This window comes from Strix uralensis, chromosome 2, assembly GCF_047716275.1.
Source record: "Strix uralensis isolate ZFMK-TIS-50842 chromosome 2, bStrUra1, whole genome shotgun sequence".
NCBI lineage: Eukaryota > Metazoa > Chordata > Aves > Strigiformes > Strigidae > Strix > Strix uralensis.
In genome coordinates this window covers 80,409,573-80,427,770 of record NC_133973.1, presented here as the reverse complement: position 1 = coordinate 80,427,770, position 18,198 = coordinate 80,409,573, and the positions used below count along the sequence as shown (strand labels likewise).

Genomic DNA, 18,198 nt, shown 5'->3' with positions numbered 1-18,198 from the left:
AGTAAGCACAGAGAGAGGAGAGGTGTTGAGGGAGGCAAGCAAGACAAGGTAAGGCAAGGAAAAGTGCTTCTAATGTAGTACATGAGGTGCTTCTAATGTAGTACATGAGGAAGGAGAAATCTGTCATTTTTAGAGGAGTTAGAGCATGGAAAAAAGGAATAGCAGTTAGACAATAATATGGAGATTACCTAGCTAGCAGGGAAAGAAAACTGTGAGTAGAGAGTGGCACATACATAGCTTTTCTTATGATTTCTCCCCTCCACCACAACTACATAATTTTACAAAACTGGGAGCACTCTACAGCATGCTGTACTGGTATAGATGTAGCACTAGCCTGCGGTCCTCAGTAATGCATCAACATTTTAGGAATGCCCTCCCTAGCCAGGGGGAGTACCTGGAGGGACAGAAAAAGGATGGACAGATCCCTCATCCTGGCATCACTGTGTTGCTGCCTGTTGCAGGCCTGCCAGCATCAGCAGTCGCATGCCACTGCATGACACGCCATGTGGAAGACACCAACCAAAATTACAAAAAGGCAGTTGTCTTTCAATTAGTCATTGGGAAAACTGCAGGCACTGTCGGTTCCTTAGTGTCTCGCTGTTAAGAAGTTCCTGCGGCTTCCCCGTGGCTATTGTGCTTAAATAAAGGAGCTGTTGATAGGGCCGCACAATATCAGCACTATACCAGGTTACAAAATAGCATGCTGAATTACTTTTTATTTACTATGAGGTTTTACTATCTTTTGAAAAATGAGCAGCACTGTTTGTTGGCACTACTGCCCAAAACTGCTTGCCTGCAGCTATCAAAGGCCTTTTCAGGAGGCTCATCTGAGCACATGAGCAGTAGCCGAAGCCCCAGTGATGCATACTCTGCCTGTGCTGCCTTGTCCACACTTCTGAGTTACTGGGTCAGGCTACCACACCTGAAACTGTGTTAAATTTATTAGTTAAAATATTTAGGCTTTATGCTGAAAATACAAGAAAACAGTATTTCGGGTACCCTGTAGTCTGGATTCATGCCCAGGTTCATCCCCAATAGCAAACTTCTCAGCCTATTGTCAAAGGGTGGCAAAGAAATATATCCATACAGATTCCAATGTATTTTGGGGATTAATACATTCACTTTTTTTTTTTTGCAAGAAAGGGAATAAAGAAGAATACTCAAAGGTACAGGCAAAGAAATCACTAAACACAATTCACCCAAGTAATACCAAATTTCTGAGCAGTAAGTAGGCAGGGGGTTCACTTTTTTTTTTCTCAATGCCAGTATGGTTTCTCAGGCTCCTTCTACTGTACTCAAGCACAGCTTAGCAGCAAGACAGTAAAGTATTTAGCTTTTGGAATTTTGGAAATAATTCTGGCTAAAATACCACATTCTACATATAAATTTATGTGGAAATCAATATATCAATAGGAAGAATAAACCACATGATAATTCGTAAGGACAGGTGATAACTCTGGAGATAACAGGAAGAAAGACAATTCTATAAGGAAAACTGCAGACAAGTAAAAGATCAAGGTCCAAGTGGAAAGAAAAGAGACATGAGAAGCAACACTCAAGTAAGTGCTTCACAGACAAAAGTATTTTCAAATGCAAAAAAAAAAAAAAAAGAATAGAAAAGAAAGATACTGTATGATAAGCAAACTTACGAAGTCAAGTGAATCCATGGTATCTCAAGCTGAGCACTCAAAAGTGATGAGCATTTCTGGAAATTTTGGCCATTGTGAATATTTTTCTTTTTCTTTGAAGAAAATACTACACCTCTGATTCTTTGTTCTGCCAAACCACCTTTACATTAGCTTAGGGGTATTCACATTGTCATAAACCTCACCTGAGAAAGAACAGATTCCACTTCTGTGGAGCCAAATTTCAAGTCTGGACAAAAAGTACTTAGCAAGAAACTCAAATTACAATACCTTAGTACATTTTTCATCACTCCAAAGATCATGTAACACACCTATAACCTATGCATGACGTGAAACTAGCCATAATCAGAATGTTTTGAATGGAAATGAAACCATGCTAATCTTTACCCAAAGCTTACATCAAATCCATCTTTTTGTTTGTATTTTAAGTTACAGATAAATATTTTGGCTGCTGATTTTAACTGGTGTGAATTTATGTGCTCCAGAGTTCACATAGTAAGAGGCATGATCTAAGGCACGTTTTTCCAATAGCGTCACCAGGAATGTATTACTTGAAAACTTATGAAGGTTTCTCACTGGAAAATGTGTGAAGCAAAGCTATCAAAAAAGATGAAAGTCAATTCAAGACTAAGATACGTTCATTATGCATCTACCGTGTATGCATTTATCTAGGAGCTACATGTCTTTAAGCTCCCATTATAGCTAATACACATCTTAATCATTATGGTCAATGGAGCTTAAAGAGTATTTCATCCAGAAGAGAGAGATGTCAAAGATATAAATTTCCTAGGAGCTTCAGGAAACCTAGAACATGCTAGATGGCAAGTAGAAGAGAGAGCTGTTAAGTGCCCCAGTGGAGGCAAAGACTTCAGTGTGAGATTATATGGACACTGAAAGCAGCCATCAGAGGTCTGTGGGAAGAAAGGCCTCCCTATCTCTCCTGATCTTGGTTTTATTTGACTCTCTGAGTTACCCAAGTGCAACCAGATCTACACAAAATCTTATAAGCCATTAGATCTGGAAAAAAACAACTCAGCACTTGCAGAAACAACCTTTGTTCTCTTAGGCTTACATCCCAAAGCAGTACATCTCAGAAAAATAGCTTCTCTAATATTTAAAAATTTTCAAATCCTTCAAAACTGCAATAAGAAAAGAGTGACTGCCACTCCTATGTTCATCCACTACCCATGTAGGTTTCTTCATGCTTGCATGATTATCTTTCATTTCTAGCAAGTGTGATGATATTTCTTCAACCTTTTATATCCTTGTACTTAGGCCTTTTGATTCCTATCTCTGTGCTGGAAATGTTTTTCCTTTTTATTCTGCTACTTATCTGTTCTCTCCCACCCTCCTGAAGAGTAGATGCCCTTGAATATTTTCTCCCTAATTTTCTTTCTCCTCCCATCTGATTCTGATTTTCCCTTCTTACATGGGCTCTTATTCATTCATGTCTTCTCTCTTCTTTCCTCCAACACAGGAGCCCTTTCACCACCTCACCCTACGTCTCTCTGTCCTGTAGCTGGGAGAATGAGGCCAAAGTTTGGGCATGCAGAGCAGCTCTGGAGGTCTCATGATCCTTCCTTTGCATAAAATCCCTCTTCATATGAACAGTCTCATCAGCTCCTGCCTTCTCATATTTAAGTTATTTATCCAGTCCATTTCTAATTTGTGGGCTTCTTTTCCTGAAACCAATTTACATGCTACACAACATACTCACATATTGTTAGAACATGAATTTTACAACACTGTAAAATGTGATTTTTCCATATCTGTAGTGGCAGAGAAGTTTCCCAGTTGCAGAGAAGGAACCTTGTGACTAAAACATAAAGGCTTAGTTAGACAGACATGAAACTAGCCTGGACTTGCTTCCTAGCCGGGGATTCATCTTGAGGGAACAAGGTAATAGAAAAATAAATGGACATAGAGATGTTTGCTGGCAAGAAGAAACCTAGAAAGCAGCAATGATAACAAAAAAGATGGTGTAAAGAAGAAACAGCTGAATGAAAAATGCCTGAATATTGTGTGACATAAAAGCAATAAAGAAACAACACTCGGGGTTATTTTCCCAGAACCTGCCAAATCACATTAGAAACCGGCATCAAGCCTGCAAAATCAAACAGACAGAAGTTTAAAAATACCAGAATTAAGGTTATCTCTTAATTTTATCCTCTTCTTCCACATCAGACCTGAGGCCTTATTCAGTGCATGCTATCCAAATCCCATAGCAAACAAAAATGAGATTTTCTTCCCAGTATCCCCACGGCTATCACCCTTAGTATTTCAGTGCTCCACAAAATCTCTGTTTAACATCACAAAACCTCTGAGAAGGGAACTGCTATTACAGGTAATATTATCCTTAGCTTAAAAATAGAAATTTCAGACACTACCACGGCACGTAACTGTCATACATAGAATCATAGAATGGTTTAGGTTGGAAGGGACCTCAAAGATCATCTAGTTCCATCCCCCCTGCCATGGGCAGGGACACCTTCCACTAGACCAGGTTGCTCACAGCCCCGTCCAACCTGGCCTTGAACACTGTCAGGGAGGGTGCAGCCACAACCTCTCTGGACAGGCTGTTCCAGTGTCTCACCGCCCTTACATTAAAGTATTTCTTCCCTGTATTTAATCTAAATCCACCCTCTTTCAGTTTAAAACCATGACCCCCTGTCCTGTCACTACAGTCCCTGTAATAATACAGTCCCTCCCCATCTTTCCTGTCGGCCCCCTTTAAGTACTGGAAGGCCACTAGAAAGTTTCCTCGGACCCTTCTCTTCTCCAGGCTGAACAACCCCAACTCTCTCAGCCTGTCCTCATAAGGGAGGTGCTCCAGCCCCATGATCATCTTCATGGCCTCCTCTGGACCTGCTCGAGCAGGTCTATGTCCTTATGTTGAGGGCCCCAGAGCTGGACACAGTACTCCAGGTGGGGTCTCACGAGAGCAGAGTAGAGGGAGACAATCCCCTCCCTTGACCTGCTGGCCACACTTCTCTTGAGGTAGCCCAGGACACAGTTGGCTTTCTGGGATGCAAGCACACATTGCTGGATCACTGTCAGTTTTCCATCCACTAATACCCCCAGGTCCTTCTCCGCAGAGCTGCTCTCAATCCACTCATCACCCAGCCTGTATTTGTTCTTGGGATTGCCTTGACCCATGCGCAGGACCTTGTCCTTGGCCTTGTTGAATTTCATAAGGTTTACATGGGCCCACCTCTCGAGTCTGTCAAGGTCCCTCTGGATGGCATCCCTTCTCCCATCATTCATGTGCCTGGGTACTCCTACTAAAAATCAGACACTTTGAGAGGGCAAGAGTGACCCACACCTTTCCTGGCCATCGGGGAACTCAGTGGCAGAGGGGACCCAACCTCCAGTGCAGCACTAAGGCAGTATGGCCAGAACGATGTCTAAAAGCAGTCTCAGGGCCACGTCCTGGCCCCCCAGCTGAGTGGCACCGGCTGGCTGATGTCTGCACTGCATGGGGCTGGCCCCCCATAGCAAACGTACCTTGGAAAGAGCCAAGCAGACAGTCAGAGGTCCAACGTCCAGGCTTGCCCCATGACTCTCTTTTATTCAGCAGTATGGAAAAGGCCGAAAAGTAAACAGTCATTCTCTCTTTTGCCTCTTTGATTACACATCTGCAGGAAATTAATACCTTTCTAATTCATATCCAAAGCACCGTCAAAGTCTCTGATGAATAATTAAAAGTTTTTTGCAGAAACAGTATTTATTTCTGGTATCACATGCATAAAAGTACAGATGAGAAGTCACAAGTAATCTTCATTTTAACATTTCCTTCTATCCCTGAGTACTCAATTGTGCAGTCTTAATATTCTTTTGAAAGCTTAAAAATTCTTTAGGAAAAATAGCAATATAAGCAGTTACACTATCCCTTACCTGTCTTATTAGTAAGGGTTTAAGTAACACTTCTCCTGTTTGTACTAATAGGATATTCATCAACAGTGAGTGCTCCTTGTATCAGATCGGCAATTCAGCAGCAATGCTTGATGTGATGCTGTGATTAAAAAAGGACCAGTGACACCTTTTCACAAATAAACAAAAGATGCTGAACAGAGGTAAGGAGCTGATTTACTGTTGTGTTTTGCACTGGTGACACCAATACTGAAAGACCTTTTTCTGTGCATTGTTCTGGTATTAGTATATTAAAAAGGTTACAAAAAATTACCTGAAAGCAGGAGAAAGTGTCTTAAACTGAAAGACTCAGAGTTTGATTTCTTTGGTTTATCAAAACAAAGCTGGGTGTTGACTTGACTGCTTCATGATAACCAAACTCCAGATACTGAGAAGATCTTTGAGCTAACAGAGAAAAGGCTTAACAGAAATAATAGCTAGAATTTAACAGAAGACAGATCCAAATTAAAGTAAGGAATATATTTGGAACAGTTGCAACAAATTACCAAGAAAACTAACAAATTTTCTGCCTCTTCATGTCTTCAAATCAAAACCAGATGTTCTTCCTAAAAATGTATTTTGGAAAAATCCAAGTGATTTTACTTAAAAGTAAAGAAAGGATAAGGAGGAAATACATGAATGGTAAAGACTAGATGCCAATAATTACCAGGGTTTCTAGCCTTGAAGGTGTTCCTTAGGCTTTCTGTGAACCAGAAGTAGTTTCAGCTATCTGTTGACAGCAAAGGAATAGTGAGCTCCAGGAATTCTGACCTCCACTCCAGATTGGCAAGAAGCAATCTCTAACCCTTCTGCCTCTGTCCCTGTCTTCCTGAAAGCCGCTCTCTCTCCCTGCCCTTACCCTCCCATGCCATCCCACTCCTCTCCGCAGTTTTGTTTTCTCTTCTAGCACTCCTCCCTTCATCTATAGCGGAAGGCAGTGGAGAGCCAAGAAGGGACCAGGAATGAAGTTTTTGCTTTCAGTTCCTCCATCCTATATAAAAAGCTTCAACTTAGAAGAACTAGAAAAGGAAACCAGAAGGCAAACCCTCCCAGATACTGCATTTCCAGTTGCCAGGGAGGACTGAAGGCACACACAGCACTGGGTGGGCGTGAGCTGAACAGAATTTCTGTGATTTCATGGCTTGCTTTGCAGCGCGTCCTCCTCAATTCCATGGCATGAAGCACTAGAAGACGGGACGGGGAGGGTTGACGTCTCATTCCCCCTCACCTCCTTCGCAAATCACCTCGGTATGTTTTTTTCACGAGCATGCCACAGGTTGCCGCTTCACCAGGCTACTACAGATTGTATAGGAGGCTCTGCAGAGCGGTACCTGTGCACCCATGCGACCGCCTGGCAAGCATCCCTGAAGTGTCCCTGAATCTCACCATTAGAAATGCCCCCACTGTTTTTAAGAAAAAGAAAGTAAAAAAGTTGTTTTAAAAAAGAAAAGGTAAGCCAACTGATGCCTGCTAGCTGATGCCTGCAAGCAGTTGGTGCCTGCAAGTTGGGGCCTGTAACAATTAGTGATAAGAGAAGCATTCCATTATATCTTATATGGTCATGTTGTACCCAGCTGTGTATACCTGGAAGTCAACAATATTATCAGAATTATGCAATCTAGGTGAGACTCCCAAAGAGATCTTACCTTGGAAGTCTCAAAGGGGGGAAATGTTGAGAAATTCTTTTACCAAACAAAATACTTTGAATTTAACAAGGCCTAATTGATTAAAGTGTACAGAGAAGATATCCTAACCTTGAGAATAGATACATCCTGGCAGAATTGCTCAAACAAGGTGGATAAGAAAGTACAGCTTGGCCGGACAACAGAGTTGCGAAACATTCAAGGAGAAGAAATTGTCCTCAAAAGACTCGTGACCATAAAAAGGAAAAAGGAGCAGGGGGCTGACTGCCCAACCAACCACTGATGACACCCGAGACCCCCACGCATGCGTAGCGTAGTTTTGCAACGCCAGCATTATGTAAATGTAGTAGATAGGCGGAAAGGCGGAGACTTCTTGGAAAATGGATCAATATTCAGGTGTTTAAGGTATATAAACGATGAACTTTTGTTTTAGTGAATACACGTTAGGTGGGGTGACTCCCCGTGTCTCTAGCGCTGCAACAAAGAATGCCTGCCTTCTAAAACTTCCAACCAAGTCTTGGAAGGTTCTTTTGAGGCCAGATTTACGGTAAGTAACCGAGGAAGACGAGAGTGAAGGCCAGCCCGCGCAGCCGCAGCCCCTGGCAGCGCGGCGGGCGGGCCCACGGCAGGGCGCGCTGTCCCAGCTCCCCGCCAGCGGCCGTGGGCGACACGTGTGACATGACCGCTCGCCACCGATGGGGCGATGGCGGTGGCTGCCAGCTCGACAGAGCAGCTCCCGGCGCGGGCTGCGGCTGGGATCAGGCAGGCCCGGGGCGGGCCCTACACAGCAGTTGGGGCCCGCGGAGAGCGGCGGCTGCCGCCACCTCCGAGCAGCGAGAGAAAAGTAGAAAACTTATCTGCCGAAACCCGGGATCGAACCAGGGACCTTTAGATCTTCAGTCTAACGCTCTCCCAACTGAGCTATTTCGGCTCTCGCGTTGTGTGTTTTCACGCGATCATACTAAGGCGTTTCTCTCACCTGTCACTGAGCTGGTGTTGGCGTGTCATTACTTGGGTAAAACAGACGTTACTCGTCCTACATTGCTGGATACCATAAATACCGCAAACGAATTGATGACGGGTCTTTGCAAATAAAACTATGCCTTAAGGCAAAGACAAATGCAGCAATAACACAAAACTACATGTATACATCTATGCACAATACATAACTTACATGCATTTAGTATCAGGATAAAGGTGTTTCGGCTGTGACTTCCTGGATTATTTGGGGGTTAACAGGAACTCGAATATTCTGTGGGGTTCAGGAGCATTAAATTGGCAGCATTTTTGCTTCAGTGTTCAGGGACTTTGTTTTGAAGTCTGACAAATTCTGTAGAGAGCTGATGTACCACAAATAGATACGAACAAAAAGGGCACCTTCCATTCTCCTTTTCTCATGGTCTTGCTCAGAGAATCACATTCCACAGGAGAAGCTCTATGTGCCTGCATAAATCACAAATCCTGGCTAAACACAGTTGTTCTCACATTGTTGGTTAGGCAACAGGCAACTGTTAGGCAACAGGCAACTCCTCTGGCTACAGGTCCAAGGTAGAGGATGCACCCAAGTACATACATTAGCACATGTGGCAAGGGTGCTGGATGTCTCAAGTTTGTGTCTATTTGCACATCCCATGACTCTAGAAATGTGAGAGCATAATCTATTCATATTCCCTACGTGCTGTGTGGGGAGAAATGCTGCTTTGCAAGATTGTCCACTGCTTCTCCCTCCTGTTAGTCAAAAAAAGCCAAACCAACCTCTTTCTCTTCCACAGTTACAGAGGAGTTTAACAAATCCCTCCTTTTTTGAATGTGGAAGAAGCAGCCTTCTCCCAAACTAGCCCTGTGAATCTTTGGTGACATATACCGCCATATTTCCTTTTACTTTCAGAGTATATTTTTCCTCCAGTTATCCCACTTTTGAAAAAAGTCTTTTGTGAGCAACCACTGTTCTTCAGGAGCTGACATATTTTCAGAAGTCACAATGCTAAGGACTGGGCCAGCAGTTTAATGACTGAAAACAAAAACTCTTAAAGAAAACGTTTCAGTTAGGGAGAGGTTAAAAACAAAAAAACCCCACACCATTGTACTGAAGACATGTGCTAACAACATACTGAGACAAAATCTCATATTCTCATGATTTTTCATTGCCAGTGGCAGTGACTGCTTTGCTGAGAAATTATGAATGTAATCACTTAACGAGTGTGTCTCCTACTGATGCAGCTAACACAATCTTGTAATCTTTGCTGCAGATAAACTCCAAATGTGTAATGTAAACTTCCACATGCATAGAAGTCAAAACACTATTGACTTCAGACTTTTCATACATTATCACAAAAATCAGAGCTACTATGGACCAACAGGTTATTCTAATTTTTATTATTTTTAGAAACCTTTGTTTTGCCAGGTGAAATGGAAATAAAAACTAAAGGTAATGCAAAACAAAACAAAAACTAAAGAGGACAATTCAGTCTCAGATATAGTATAAATCTGTGCTATTTTGAACCCCTCCAGAATAGGGATTGGACAAACAAAAGTTATTTCCTAGTCCATCATATGATGACAGCGTAAACCAGCCTCAACCACAGCTGGGAGCCCTTAATGCCAAGCAGCATAGAAATGTAAGCAAGTGCCAAAGTCAGACCAGAGAAAGCCTTGGAGAAAGCAAAGATTATCTCCACCACACAACCTGGAAGCAATATACACACACAAAGGCCCCACTGACCACAACTTGCAGGGCGGGTGGACTGCAAACAGCCCTGCCTCAGCTGCCAAATTCCTTCACTTGCTGCTTTGCAAGAGATGTGCTGAATAGGAGCTGTGGTACACCAAAATAATGGGGTAGCGATGTTGGTTTTCCCCAATGCACACGGGCTTTCAGGAGCTGCTTCCTTAAGATCTGATCTGACCCATAACAGCAGCCCCAAAAAGAGATGCAGAACTGACAGCTGTCACCAAGCAATTTCCCAAGTGTGAACCTCTTGCCTCTGATGGAACCTGGACACAAACCCTTCGCCAAAGGACAGCCCTTCTCCTTTAGAAAGCTTTAGCAATTTAAGTGACATACACGTTTAATGCCTTTATTAGCATAACCTTTGTTACGTTACACTTTGTTAGGAAGAGTGGACTGAAAGATTGCTATGTTCACCATACCTTCACCACCTTTGCCTTCTGCAGAAATGCTTCTCAATCTTCCAAGTAAAAACAGTGAGAAATAAAACCTAAAAGTATTACACTTCTCCACATTAACAGTTCACTTGTTGATTCTTTATCCTTTTCTTCTACAGAAACCAGAAGGTTAATGGCAAAATAAGCTGTTTCCTTTAACAGTAAAGACTTTTCCCTGTGAAAGGAATGCTCCTAGCAGAGCACTCACCTGCTAAAGCAACCTGATATACAGCAAAAAGCCTGAAAAAGCCTCCTAGATTATTTTTTTTAAATATATGTATTTATATATTCTTAAAATGAGCATGTATGTATTTATTTTATATAAAAATACAAACACTGACCAAAAAAAATTTCAAACAGTTGAAAGGATTAAATCTTCAAAAACATTTAAATGAACTAGAACAGCTTCCACTAAAAATTAACAGATCCTTTTGAAAAATCCACTCCCAGTAATATTACTTGTTTGGAGAGTCACATAAATGTCAAAGCTTGCATCTTCAGCATCTAAACATTTAAAACAACTTTCAGAAAGAGCTATTCAATAAACCAATTTTACACACTACTGCTTTCTTATGTGTGTTTCTGATCTGATAGCACTACCACAAGTTAATTGATTTTTCATGTTCCAAAGACACTGTACCTATTTGTAAGGTTTAAAATAATGATTTAATAATCTCTAATCTCTATTCCTAAAATTAAAGACACATCACATAACCAGTATTCCAGCATAAGTGGATGTGAAAGATACATCCTTTCATGCAGTTCACCCAGAGCAGCTGTCACAGTAAGCATAAATACAGCTAAAATATTTCTTTGCAGTACTTCAGCTATTTCTGGTATTGGCTTTTGAAAAATACAAAAGAGTAAGATGGATAACTAACTCTTATATAGTAATATTGTATATTGTAAATTGTATGTTGTAATATTGCATATTGTAAGGAAGCTGTATCACAAGAAAATATAAAAATTAAGAAAATATTTTAATGTTACCAGCAATGTGTGTTTGACAACGAAATTGAAGTGATTAATCAGTAGAAGCTTAACCTTAAGTATCTGGTAAGCCAAGTATTCCAGTTACATCCTGTAACTTCTGTTCTTCTCAAATGAAGGTTTTTATTACCAAACCAAGTATCAGAAATCCCCAAAATACAAGTGCAATGCAATTCTAGTATAGTATTATTATCCCACTTTGTCATAGAAAACTCACATTCAATAACCCATTCCTAGACTTTAGAACACATACTTGGTGCCAAGGTAAGCCTAGATGCTTACTGTTTATCCTTCTTGTAAGATGACTCTTACCACCCAAGAACAGCACTTTATCAACAGCACCATGCAACACACAAGAGGCATGACGAAGCTGGGAGCTCTGTAGGTCCAAAGGAAGCACGAGTTGTAGGCTACCCGTCTCAGTACCGTGAAGGTTCATGCTCAGTTACTACCAAAACTCTAGCAGGGGCAAAGCTAAGGCAAATGGCCCAAGCTCCATTCTTTCTGCACTTTGGGTGATGAGGAAAGGACTTCTGTGCATATTTGTGTTTTGAGAGTTAACTCCCATTTTCTGAGAGACTTCAGAAGTGGCAGCAATTTCCAAGTACACCATAGCATCCTAGTCCTGTGCTTCTGCAGCTCTACCCAGAGGCAAGATAAGGGTCTGGGACTGTGCCAAGTGCAGAAGCTAAAGTGATAAAACCATGAAGTTTTCCCTTTATGTCTGCCACCTCAAAGCCAAAAAAGTGAAGATAATTTTTTTAGGATAAATGAAGAAATAATAAATTAAAAAAAAAAAAAAAAAAAACCACCATCGACTTTTTCAGCATGTTTACTTACTTAAGAGAAACCAGTTACACCATGTGTGAAACTGAAATGTCCTATGACTGCCTCAAAGCTTGCTTGTGTCTGTGCAAACCTCCAAGAGAAGCTTCTGCAGCCTGGGGGATGTTGCCCAGAGAAGCAGGAGTGTATTGAAGGATGCACCCCCCTACTTCCTTGCAGCTACATTGTCCGGACCCTTTAGACAAGCCTCAAAGGGGCAGAGGTGTGCTGAGTTGGCCCCATCCTGTAGCCATTTGTGGCTCTATAGTGTAGGCCAGACCCCATGCATGCATTGATAATGAACTGACAAGAGGCAAATGTTTCTGCCCAAAAGCCAGAAGCAAAAAAAAAACTAAAGGCGAGCAGATATGCTAATCAGCAGATACCATGAACTTAAAAAGGCAGCAGAAAATTTTGCTCAGTGTGCATCCACCATCGAAGCCAGATCCGTGTGCACCCACCACCGAAGAACTGAAGACTGAGGACCAACGGGACACCGCTGGATCCATGGTGGTGACTATTCTTGCAGCCCTATCCCACATCCTTGCTTTATTTCTGTCTTTTCCTTCCATTCTGTCCTATCGCTACCCCTCTTCACTTCTTTAATAATAAAAACCTGTTTTGGGTATATGGCATTTGACCTCGTTTGTGTCTTAATCTCGCTCTTGGGATCGTATCGAAACCTCCCCTGACATTGGATCGGAACATTAAATTGGCGTCACGGACAGGATCCCTAGACACTAGAGTGCCGTATTGCCTCGCTGTGTTAAGTGGGACCTCTCAGGAACATAAGGGGGCAGGTTCATGGTGTGCTTGGAACTTACGTGCTGCCTCCCTGAGAGTACCAATTCCCTGTTTTATACATGAACAGGGTTCTCGGGGAACAGAAAGCATCTAATGAAGGTGCAACCTCCTAAGAGTGAATAGGAGGAAGTGTGGATAGTAATATTGGGGTTTTTTGTGTATTAATTAAGGTGTGGCCTCCTGAGACAGAAAAGGGGAAATTTGGATTTTAATGTGTGGCCCTCTCAGGATGATAGCCCCTTTGTGTTAAAAAAAAAAAAAAAAAAAAGAATGGCCGCCCAGAAGGCAGCCAATGCTTGTGATTATACATGTCCCCTCACCAATCGAAGGGATAGATAAATTATATGACCTTTTGGAGGTACATCATTCTCGTCCCTCACTCCAGGGGCAAAATTGGGTGAAAACCCACTGGTTTCAACCACAGAGTGTAGTGGATAGGATAAGGGTGTTGCAGAAGGAAGCTAAGGTTAGGAGGGGGAAAGAAAAAGCTATTGGGAGTATTGGGAGTGCAGTATTGGGAGCGAGTCTGGCAGCGGCGGTGGAAGATAGAAAGCAGAGGCTTTGTCAGGCTGGTACTGTAATTGACTCCCTACAAATGGTAATAAAGACCCTGCAGGAACAGTTGAGAGAAAATAAAGAGTTACTGGGGGAGGAAAGGAACCAAAATGCAATATTAAAGGAGGAATTGAGGAATCAGCTTTTGGGGGAGGCAGATACCCTGGCAGAGGTACAGGTGAACCTTTTAGAGAAGGGGATACGGCAAATCTATCCCCAAGAAGATTTGCAGAAAGCAAAGGAAACTGCAGAAAGCCCCCCCCATATGTATCCTCTGGTTAAAACACAGTATTTGTATGAGGATTATAACGACCATCCTCAGGTTATCACTAAAGAAGTCCCATTTACAGCAACTGAATTAGCAAAGTTGAGAAAAGATTTTGCAAGGACTGCAAAGGAATCGGAGACAGAGTAGGTGTGGAGAGTGTCTCTGTCGGGGGGGGATGGAATCTTGTTGTCAGAGAAGGAAGTGGAAGGATATTGGGGTCCAGGTGTGTTTCTAACTACTGGTAATCACCAGGCCCTGTGGTCGTTAACTCAGAGAGCTGCGTACTGGGCTGGAGGGCTGAACCCCTTGGAGAGGGGAGATCCCCTTGCCATAACAGGTACAGTGGATCGGTTAGTGGAAAGTGTGCAGAAGGCGGCCTGTGTCCAGATGATGTATGATCGGGAGCTCAAGCCTAACCAGGGCTCCCCAATGATGATGCTTGTGGACCCAGAGAGGATGACCCCCCTGATACGGGAACTTCCTGACTCCCTAAAACCCATTGGGATTCAATTACAAGGGAAGATTCAAAACACCCCTGAAGGAGAAAGAGTTATGGCTGCTCTGGAGGGGATAATGACCCCTGACCAGCGGCAGTCAGGAAGGAAAGTATGGATGTGGGGGGAGGTAGCACAGGAATTGATTAATTTTGGGAGAAAATATGGCCCTGTTGGTGGATTGTCCCAAAGAACCAAAACTAGGGTTATACGGGCAGCAGAGCAAGTTAATGGGCGGCAACCATCACTTATGAAGGACCAAGACTCGGAGCTGTTCCGAGGCAATAACCGAAGAAAAGGGAAGCCCCTAACTTGACGGGGACTATGGCATCTAAGGCTTCAGAAAGGCATTCCCTGGGACTTGATGGACAGACTCCCAACCCAAAAATTAGAAAAACTCGTGCAGGAATGGTCAGAGCAAAAAGTCACTTTTGGACCAACCCCTAATGCTCCACCCTTGATAGACCTTGAGGAGGAGCTGGCCAGGGAAAAGAAGGTGGCAGGAAACTAGACCCTCCGTCCCCCGAAGGTGGGGGGGGAACAGAGGATGGATGTTTTTAAGACAACTCACCTTGAATATAAAAGGGGATTTACTGATTACAGTTGCTGTAGGACCAAGGAGAAGGCCGGTAACTTTTTTAATTGATACTGGGGCACAAATCACTGCGCTAATGCGGACCGAAGCAAAACAATGCAGAGTCTCGATTCCATCTAAGAACCTAATTGTCTTAAATGCCCTGGGAAAAACACAGTCAATGCCTGTTACTTCGGTGACACTATGGCTACCAGGAGAGGAAAACCCTGTCAACACCATGGTGGCCATAGGATCTTTTCAGATGGATCTTTTAGGTATAGATGTGTTAAAAGGCAGGTAGTGGCATGACACCCAGGGAAACTCATGGTCTTTTGGCATTCCCCAGATCAGGCAATCAGTCGAGATGCCCTGGGCAGAGGTGCGCTTACTGCAAGTGGCACCTACCCTTCCCCTCTCCAAAATTACCAATGTGAAACCCTACCCATTGCTATTATGGGCCAGGAAAGGGATAACCCCAGTGATTGAAGATCTCAAACAACGAGGAATTCTGGTGTTTACCCATTCCCTGTATAATTCGCCAGTGTGGCCGATACGCAAACCTAATGGAAAATGGCGGTTGACTGTTGACTATCAGCGTCTGAATGCAAACACTGGCCCCCTGACTGCGGCTGTACCTAATATAGCTGACTTAATCGCAACCATTCAAGAACAGGCCCACCCCATCTTAGCAACTATTGATGTGAAAGACATGTTCTTTATGGTTCCGCTCCAAGAGGGTGATCAAAATCTATTTGCTTTCACTTGGGAAGGGCAACAGTATACCTTTACCCACTTGCCCCAGGGATATAAACCCTCGCCTACCCTGGCCCACCATGCCCTAGTGCAGGAATTGGCAATAATTCCATCAGAAGGGGAGATCAAGGTCTACCAGTATATCGATGACATATTAATAGGGGGACATGTCATGGCCTCGGTGCAGACTATGCAGGATAAAATCATCAACCATCTGGAAGAAATAGGCCTTCAAATACCCAAGGAGAAAATTCAAGCTCCTGCCAGTAAGGTTAAGTTTTTAGGCATCTGGTGGAAAGGAGGGTCAGTCTGTATTCCTCTGGACACCCTCTCAGCATTAGATCAGGTAAAGATCCCAGAAAATAAGAAAGAGCTGCAACGTGCCTTAGGATTATTGGGTTTTTTGAGAAAGCATATCCCGGACTTTGCAATAATTGTACCACCCTTATATGACCTGTTGTGGAAAGGGGCAGCTTGGGAGTGGACTCTAGCCCACCATGAGGCATTGCAACTGTTGGTGTTTGAAGCTAGCACCCCACTGACCCTGTCCAGATTGAATAGGGGTTTGCATGCTCAGGATTGTCAGTTCACTTTTGGCAAAAGGGACTAGATGGTCCTACCCACCCAATTGGGTTTTACTCTAGGAGTTTTAAGGATGCTGAAAAACGGTATCTCAGTTGGGAAAAGGATCTGTTTGTAGTGAGTTTGGCTCTTAGAGAAGCAGAGCGGACCATATGCCAACAACGTATAGTCTTGAGGGGACCCTTTAAGGTAATTAAGCCTGTGTTGGCAGGATCTCCTCCACCTGACGGGGTGGTCCATAGGGATACCATAAGGAAATGGTACGCTAAAATTGAACATTATTGTAATGTTTTCACAGTCACTGAAGGTACCCCTAAGGTGTTAAACATACAGGAAGAAGTGGCAAACCTTCTGGAAAGGGATACTCCTCCTCCTTCAGTTGTCAGAACTGCCCCACCCTTTTCAGAAGAATTGCAGAACGTGTGGTTCACAGACACCTCCGCTAAGCGAGAGGGCAAACAGTGGAAGTATCGGGCTGTAGCTATTAATGTGGATGCTAAAAAGGAAATAATTACTGAGGGTGAGGGTAGTGCTCAAGTGGGGGAGTTGGCAGCAGCATGGAGTGTGTTCAACAGCAAAGAAAGGATGAGAACTCCAGTGTATATCTACACAGATTCGTTTGCAATATTCAAAGGGTGCACAGAATGACTCCCTTTTTGGGAACAGAACAACTGGGAGGTAAACCGGGTGCCAGTGTGGCAAAAGGAGAAATGGCAAGAAATCTTAGATATTGCCAAATGTGGGGATTTTGTGATAGCATGGGTGGCTTCCCACCAGCAGGATGATACCCCTGCAAGCCAGTAGAATGGCAAAGCTGACGAGCTAGCCCGGCTGGCTCCCCTGCAGAATGCCCAAATAGCAGAGGATTGGGAACGGTTGCTAGAATGGGTACATGTGAAAAGAAAACACTCCGGGGCCAAGGATCTCTATTGTGAGGCCCAAGCCCGAGGCTGGCCAGTTACCAGAGAAGAATGTAAAACTTGTGTGTCTGCTTGTGAACAATGTCGTACCCGCTTAGAAAAACATCCCCTAGAAGGTGATCCCCTGCACTTAAGGGAAGGGAAAGGGCTATGGGAGGCCTGGCAGGTGGATTATATTGGCCCTTTCCGGAAATCAGAAGGAAAGCATTACGTGCTGGTTGGGGTAGAGATAGTGTCTGGGCTGGCCCAAGCCAAGGCATTTGCTAGAGCAATGGGGGAAAACACAGTGAAAGCTTTGAAGGGGTGGTTTGGCACCTTCCCCAAACTGCATCCAATCCAATCAGACAATGGTTCCCACTTCACTGCCAAATTAGTCCAAGAGTGGGCAACTCGAGAGGGGATTTCATGGGTGTTCCATACTCCATATTATCCACAGGCAAACAGAACTGTGGAAAGAATGAACGGTTTGTTAAAGCGCTTCCTCAAGCCACATAAATCAGGATGGGCTGAGCGACTATGGGATGCTGTGACTAGTGTTAATAGTCGTTGGGGAATGAACGGATGCCCAAAAATTACAGCATTCTGTCCGAAGGCCCCAACTATTATGCCAGCCCCATACGGCCCTGATCCTCCTAAAAACCCGTCGCACTTTCCAGGCCAACCAGTTTTGGTCAAACTCCCCACGGTGGGAACTGTGCCCCTGCTGTTGGAAACTCTGATAAACAAATATGCCTGGAAGGCAAAACATGCCTACGGAAAGGAACATAAGATTAACACAAGATGGATTATTCCATCTTTCTAACCATAACCTGCTTCCGGTTCCACATATCGAACAGAGGATGTTGTGTTTTCTTTTGTAGGTATCGATTGGCTCTGACATGGACCACAGCTCTCAACACAGAAGGGATGAAAGTCTTAACTATATGCATCGTGACACTGGTTACTGCTTTATTAATATTTTCAGGATGTATTGTCTATCATCACAGAAACTTCTTTGGGTGACCGTTCTCCTCTCTCTCGGTCCCTGGGGAAGCTTCAGCTCTCTAAGTGTTAACCGAGAATGGGGGGAA

The 18,198-nt window shown here is 43.4% G+C and overlaps 1 non-coding gene and 1 pseudogene across 1 annotated transcript; one reads left to right on the top strand and one right to left on the bottom strand.

Annotated features, from left to right (window-relative positions):
- Positions 1–8,056: 8,056 nt before the first annotated feature.
- Positions 8,057–8,129, bottom strand: TRNAF-GAA (transfer RNA phenylalanine (anticodon GAA)). Its single transcript has one exon. It is a non-coding gene; the product is annotated as a tRNA-Phe (tRNA).
- Positions 8,130–13,076: 4,947 nt separating this feature from the next.
- On the top strand, positions 13,077–14,810 carry LOC141940006 (uncharacterized; annotated as a pseudogene).
- The last annotated feature ends 3,388 nt before the right edge of the window (positions 14,811–18,198 follow it).